Source organism: Equus przewalskii, chromosome 15, assembly GCF_037783145.1.
Source record: "Equus przewalskii isolate Varuska chromosome 15, EquPr2, whole genome shotgun sequence".
Lineage (NCBI taxonomy): Eukaryota > Metazoa > Chordata > Mammalia > Perissodactyla > Equidae > Equus > Equus przewalskii.
The window spans coordinates 64,601,226-64,609,160 of record NC_091845.1 but is presented as its reverse complement, the minus strand read 5'-3'; the positions used below and the strand labels follow the sequence as shown (position 1 = coordinate 64,609,160).

The 7,935-nt window shown below is 36.8% G+C and overlaps 1 non-coding gene across 1 annotated transcript; it reads right to left on the bottom strand.

The window, feature by feature from the left end:
* Positions 1-3,688: 3,688 nt before the first annotated feature.
* LOC139076283 (U6 spliceosomal RNA) lies at positions 3,689-3,792 on the bottom strand. Its single transcript, XR_011527695.1, has one exon. It is a non-coding gene; the product is annotated as a U6 spliceosomal RNA (small nuclear RNA).
* Positions 3,793-7,935: the final 4,143 nt, after the last annotated feature.

Below are 7,935 nucleotides of genomic sequence, written 5' to 3'. Positions count from 1 at the left end.
CCTGGGCAAGTAGGCACCCTGAAACCTCCATGACTATTTGACATCCATTGTGGCGGTGATCACTGTGACTCATTTGGCCCAACTGACTGAAAGAGCCATCTGTCGTCAGGGAACCCAATTTAGAACTGTCCAGTCAGGAAGCAAAACAAAACACACCTCTGAATCACAGGACAGAAGGAGTGCTGCAGTCATCTGCTAATATTTTTTCTTTTAAATAATGTTTTCCCTGCGAGCAGGTGGAAGGATGTACCTTACAGGGCCTCTGTGATTGGCTCCCAGCCAGTCTTATGCATTTTTCACAGCTGGCATCAAGATAAACTAATTTTTTTACTAAATTGACCCCTATTACTTTCATTTTCATAGCTCACAACCAATTGATGGGATACAATTTAATACAATGCAATTAATGTTACAGCATCCTTCATAGCAAAGCATCAAAAAAAAAACTGAGTTAAAATCTAAGTGCTCAGGAATGGGAGTGGAAGGCATGGAGATAAGAAATGTAAAAGATGACATAAACCTAATGGCAAAGAGCACTCTAAGAAATATAAAAGGAATTTCTGCTGCCTCTGCTGAGAGGGAAAGGGATTATGAAAAACAAGATAGACAACAAATGGTCAATAATTACTTCAAATTCGAGAAACCTTCCCAAACAAGGTGACATATAAGGAAGTCACAAATAAGAATTCAAGAAACCTTCCCAAAGGAGGTGACTCCTCCTTGAGGAAGACTGAGGAAAGGAGCACATCAAGCTGATGAAGAAAAGGAAGGCTATTCCAAGCAGAGGGGAAAACATGGGCAGGAGCAGAGGGCTGTGAAAAAGCAGATGTGGCCCCCAGGAGCTGATGCCTTCCTTCACCTCCCTGTCATTTCCCACCACCACCCTACCACCTGAGGTCTTTACTCATTCATCTATTTTTATATCAATTGGGACTTACATATTTTTATTTTATTCAAGAGATAATAATCCATTTCTACATTATTTATATTGATGCTCAAATTGTTTCAGATTTTGTACATCAGAAGCTCTTCAATCTGGCTTGTGTGTCCTTTTGACATGTCCCCAACATTCTTTGAGTATTTTCTTACTTTCTTGAACAACTCATTTTGTATTTTTTTAGCTTTAGCTCTGGAATAAATCTTTCTTCCAAGGAGCCTGGGTAACTTTTAGTGGAGAATGGTATTTAGGAGCCAATATCTGAGTACTAGCTGTGCTCAGTATTTCATTGCTTTCAACCTCTCTCAGTATTCAGACTAGGAAAAACAACAACAAATACATACACACAAACTTATTTCTGTGTCTACTTATTTATATTTAAAAACAATGAATTTGCCTGGTAATTTCAATTCCAACCCAATACCCCTGTATTTCTTGTAGCTGTCTCTCTACCATATTTATAACTCCAACTGAGAAAAATCTGTGATAATTTCAATTCCAATCCAATACCCCTGTATTTATTCTAGCTGTCTCCCTACCATATTTACAACTCCAACAGAGAAAAATCTGGCACCCATTATCATCAATATATTTATTCATTTGCTCAATCACAGAATACACAGAGAGTCATTTCAGAATTGTTTGTCCATACCATCATGAAAACCATTTCTACTAAGCAGAGTTCGATATTTGTTTTCTTGAGGGTAAAATTTATATAGAGTAAAACCTATAAATCTTAAGTGTATGAGTCAATAAATTTTGATAAATACCTGTATCCATGTAACTCACACTGCTATTAAGACATAGAAGGTTTTACTATTGAAGAAAGCTTCCTCTTACCTCTTCCTGGTAAGTCCCCTACCCCACCAGATAGGTTAGTGTTTCCTCTTCTAGAAACTCATACATATGAAATCATATAGTGTGCATTATTTTGTGTCTGGCTTCATTTGCTTACTATATTGTCTGAAAGATCCATCCTGTGGTACGAGTCAATAGTTTTTCATTTTTATTGCTTGATATTATTCCAAAAATATCAAAATTATTTACCTATTCTTTGGTTATAGGCATTTGGGTTGTTTCTAGTTTTGAACTATTATGAATAAAGCTGCTATGAACATTTCATGTAAAGTCCTGTGTGGAAATATATTCTCATTTCTCTTGAGTAAATTCCTAGGAGTGAAATTTTAAGATCATAGGAAGATATATGCTCAATTAAAAAAAACCTATCAGTTTTCCAAATTGATTGTACTATATTACATTCCATTGTCAATGTCTGTCTGCTTGCTCTATATCCTTGACAGCACTTAATGTTGTTGGTCTTTTTTAATTTAACCATTCTGCTAAGTGTGGAGTGGTACCTCTTTGTGATTTAATTGCATTTTCTTGCTGACTAATGACAATGAAGCCTTATTTTATTTACTCATTAGCCATGTATATTTCTTCCTTTGTGAAGTCTTGGTCTTTTTCATTGAATTGTCTTTTTATTATTGAATTGTAGGATAAAATTTCTTTGTCTTTTGACAGATAGCTGTTTTGCAAATGATTTCTCCAAGCCTACCTTGAGCTCATGAAGATATTTTCTTACGTTTTCTTTTATAAGCTTTATAAGTTTAGGTTTTAAAATTAGGTCTATGATCCTTCTCAAATTAACATATGGTGTGATGTAGAGGTCAAAGGTCATTTTTTCGATGTGTATATCCAGTTGTCCAAGTACCATTTATTGAAATCCCTCATTGATATTATCAAAAATTAGTATGTAAGTGTGGATGCATTTCTGGATTCTTTGGTGTTTTATTTAATTATCCTTTCATAAATACCACACTATCTTAATTAATGTAGCCTCATAGTAAGTTAATCTTGAATGAGAATGTAAACCCTCCTATGTTATATTATTTTCTTTTTTCAACATTATTTTGACTATTTTAGGTTATCTGCACTTCCATATACATTTTAGGAGAACTTATCAATTTCTAAAATAAAAATTTGCTGAGATTATGATTTTGCTTGTGTTGGATATGTACCACAACTTGGGGAAAATGGACATCTTGATGACATTGAATCTTCTAATCCATTAACATGGCACATCTCACCATTTATTAATGGTTTCTTAGATTGTTCACATTAACCTCTTGTGGATTCAGTGTAGAGGTTTTTTATGTATTGCTAAATTTATCCTTAAGGATTTTATGTTTTTGTGTTATTTTAAATGGAACTTCTAAAATTTATTTTCCAAATCTTCGCTCTTAGTATGTCAACTTTGTGTATTGTGGCCTTGCTAAATTCACTATTAGGTCTAGTAGACGTTTTGTATATTCTTTAGGATTCACTATACAGACAGTTACGGCATCTGCAAATATGAACAGTTTTTTTTTTTTTTTTAAAGATTTTATTTTTTCCTTTTTCTCCCCAAAGTCCCCCGGTACATAGTTGTATATTCTTCGTTGTGGGTCCTTCTAGTTGTGGCATATGGGACGCTGCCTCAGCGTGGTTTGATGAGCAGTGCCATGTCCGCACGCAGGATTCGAACCAACGAAACACTGGACCGCCTGCAGCGGAGCGCCCGAACTTAACCACTCGACTACGGGGCCAGCCCCCAAATATGAACAGTTTTAATCTTTGTTTCTAATCTTAGTCCTCTTCTTTGTCTTATTTCACTTTCTGAAACTTCTACTGCAATGTAGAACAGAAATGCTGAGATAGAATGTCTTTGCCTTGGTCATTCTCTTAAAGAGAAGTATGAAGTCTTAAAGAGAAAATGGGGAACTCCTCATAAATTTTCATGCAATCCTTGCACAGCATTCATGCTAGTCCTCTCTGTATTGTTCTAAAATTAGTCTATATTTGCCCAAGCAAGCACATATTTCCTCTGAAAATCTATGGTCTCTTTGAGGTCAGAATTTATGATTGAGTCATCTTTCTAGTCCAGGCACCTAGCATAATGCCCAAGCATGTAAGAATTCCAAAAAGTGTTCTTTTAAACAGATGAATAACAAGATTAATTAAAAATAAAAAATAAAACTGTTTTAAGAGTTAACTCTAATAAGAACATAGAAACATATTTACCAGAGGATGTTCCATGTAATACTTGTTCTGAGAGAAGAATGTTAATTTAAAAAACATTTTTTGACAAATAAACTTCGGGGATTTTGGATTAAAAGTGGAACCAGATTTATCTGTGTAATAGAGTAGACAATTTATAGCTACAATTCACTTGTATAAAATTCTATGATATTTCTATGTTAACTAAGTTCTTTTATAATCCCCATTTCTAATGATGGGTAGAAAATGATAATGTAAACTTTCCAGTTACAGGTAGCTCAATCTTTTCCTGTTTAAAATCTTCTCACTTACATAAATGTCCACTCAATTTAGAGTTCAAACTCTCTTTCAAGCAATTTTTCTCTAGTGTCCCACAGCTTCCTTTCCAAAATGGCGTCTGGAATGGGATAAATGTTTCCTGAGCTTTCTCTTGAACTCTGGTTGAGATGTATCTTGTCTCATCTGACTTTGGGCAGTGTCTGTTCTTGAACTGCATCTGGTCCTCAAGTGACTGTAACAAGTCTAACTCCTTGCCTGTTCTTTCAGCAAAATCAAAGTCATGAGAGCCATATCCTCATCCTCATTTCTGGAAGTTATGCTTCTCCTTGGCTTTCATTGACATTCTAAACCTTCAGCTACAACTTCTTTCTGGTTTACTGTTTTTCATATGGGATCACTTTGCCATTTATTATGGTGACCCTGGCATATCCACTATCACATTTCTCAACTATTTTTCAGTTGTCCTAGTGAGAACAGGGAAGGAATTTCAAATTCCTTCCACAGCACACATCTGTCAAAGGAGATTCCATCGGCAAAATTCCCTGATGTTTTTCTGCCTAAATATGTGTACAATCTTTTCTATTCCACTGTGGTCATCCTCTATTGGCACAAGAGGGGCCTTGCAGGTCACTGTCCTTTCAGAATTATAACTGGTAGGAGGAGTGCACACACACAAGTGTTTCAACTTCCCTTTCAACCTGCCTGGGGTTTTCGTCTCACTTCTCTGGCACTCCTTGGATCAAGGCCCATGGATGTGGAAGCACTGGGGTCCCAAAGAATCCAAGCTGCTTCTTTATCTTCTACCTGTCTCTTCCAAATATGTCTACTTCCCTTCACGAAAAGTCTCATGTTCCTTTCTCCTTATATACCATTGCTTTTTGATTAACCTCTCAACGTTTTTTGTTAAAACTTAGTGATCTATGATTCCATCAAGCCTGGATCTTACATACAAAAGATATTTCGGAAAGCAGCTATGCTAACCACTATGCCACCAACCATAAAAGATCTTTTGGAATTTATAAATCCATTCTCTCTCAAGAAAGCTGGTATTTCAAGAACTTTTCTAGCCTTGGTCTTCACGAGTCACCCTTTGGAAGTTGAATGTTGAAAATTGGCTCTCTGTCTTCAAATTCCTGCCATAATTATCCTAATTTTCCCTAGGGCATTAAATACTTGGGATAAAACAAGGTGATGCTCATGGGTAGTACAAAAGAGAAAAACACGATACTATCTTCATGTTGCTCAGGACTTCTCAAAGCTTTTAATGTACTCACAGATTTTATGACTCTACAAGCATGGAGGATATGATCGATAGCATTTCCCAACTTATTTGAACACAGATCCATTTTCTTGAACGAACATCTGGCCAGACTAAAACTCCATTGGAAATACTCTGAAGAGCAAAAGGACGCATTGCAGGAAAGACTGCAGCCAGGGGTGCCAGTTAAGAGGCAACTTCACTTGTCCAGAAGAGAAGTGATGAATATCTGAACTGGAGAAATGGCAATAGCCATGGAGATAAGGGAAAGATTCTTCTCCTACACTAATTCCTCTCTAATACTAAATAAGTATTTTGAAAATGAGGGAGCCTCCCTGGTGGCACAGCGGTTAAGTTCACACTTTCCGTTTCAGTGGCCTGGGGTTGGAGGGTTCAGATCCCGGGTGCGGACATGGCACCACTTGGCAACCTTGCTGTGGCAGGCGTCCCATGTATAAAGCAGAGGAAGGTGGGCACGGATGTTAGCTCAGGGCCTGTCTTCCTCAGCAAAAAGAGGAGTATTGATGGCAGCTGTTAGCTCATGGCTAATCTTCCTCAAAAACAAACGAACAAAAAAAAGAAAATGAAATTACATAATCTGGTGAGAATATTTACTCTAATTAAATGGAATCCTAAATATTTCTATCTTAACATATGTTTTATAAATTTTTAAATTTCAAGAAAGCAACTGAATGAGAACCACATGCATATCTACATGAAATAGACATGGAAGGAAAACATATTTCTTTTGGGTTGAAATTTAATGGAAATTTTCCCAAGATACCCAATTATGTTTTATTCTGCCCCTCTCAGTCCATGAAATCTGTTAGAAAGTTCCCCTTGACTTCTCAAGATCTCTAAAAACTGATCTACCGATGGAAGGAGTAAAATTGAAAAAAATTCCCAAATAAGCAAGTCAGCAAAATTCTGAATCAAAAGCAATTTCAATATTTTAAGCATCTAATGTTTTTCTAACAACATGTTGGAGTATCTTCTGTCGGCCTCCACTGGTTTATGCTTTTCACTGACTAAGCCTAGTATGATGTGTTTATTATAATGTAATCTGAACATAGGAGGGGAAAAAAGGGAAATTTAGTTATGAAATCACATTAATTAATATTATTAAATACGGTGTAAGACATTGCAAATGTTTCGGGTTTAATAGAAGTGAATCATCAGAATAGAATTGGTGATTTTTTAACTAAAGACAAAACAATACTGCTGTGCTTCTTTTTTAGCAAGGATGTAACAATTAAATAGAAAGTAAATTGGGGCCAGCCCCGTGGTGCAGCGGTTAAGTTCGTATGTTCTCTTTTGGTGGTCCAGTGTTCGCCGGTTCGGACTGCTTATCAAGCCATGCTGTGACAAGTGTCCCACACATAAAATAGAGGAAGATGGGCATGGATGTTAGCTCAGGGCCTGTCTTCCCAAGCAAAAAGAGGAGGATTGGCAACAGATGTTAGCTCAGGGCTAATCTTCTTCTGCTTAAAAAAAAAATAAATTATAATAAGATATGTTCCAGAAAAATGGCCTCTTCTTCTATTTCCTTCATATAGTTGTTCAAAAATTATGTGAAAAAAATAACAATGCAGAAAATAAATTGGGCAGTGCAGCAGATTGCTGGGAAAAAATGGCCATAATTACTTCCCTCCTTCCCTTTTATTCATGCCCCTTTGCAATGTGACTTTGCAGCTCCTTGAATCAGAAGGTGGCCTCTGCATTCCCCTGCTTTGTATCTGGTCTGATCTTGTGAACTGCTTTGACTAATGGGATGCAGTGGATATGACATCATGCCAGTTGCAAGTCTAGGCTTCAAGTGGCATTGGCACTTCTACTGTCTCCACAGGAACTCTTCCCAGCCTCCATGTGAACAAGCCTGAGCTAACCTGCTGGATGATGAAAAACCAAACGGAGCATGCCATCCCAACTGAAGCCATCCTAGAGCAACCAGCTCTGATAATTGATTGCAGGTGCATGGGGAAGACCAGCTGATACCAGAAGAACCACCCAGATAGACCCAGCCCAAACTGTCAAACTGTGTAATTACAGAATAAACAAATGGTGGTTGTTTTAAGCCACTAAATTTTGGGGTGGTTTGTTATTCACTAACTAATGCAATGGTTCAAATTGTTTCTCTCCTTAACTATTTTAGTCACCTCTAGGTATTTTACCTCCCTCCTGTCCTTTTACTTTCATTCTATCTATACATTGCTCTCAATTTAATTTCCTAAACACTATTCTTATCCTATTACTTCCTACTCAAAAAACCTTCAATGGCTTCTGATTGTACATGTAATAAAGTCTCAACAACTTTAATCTATTATCCGAGGCCTTTCATGATTTCTCCACAGCTTAACTTTTGAATCTAAGCTTCTGCTACTTGTCTTCATTCACCCTCGATCTTGTCAAAATGAGTTATGAT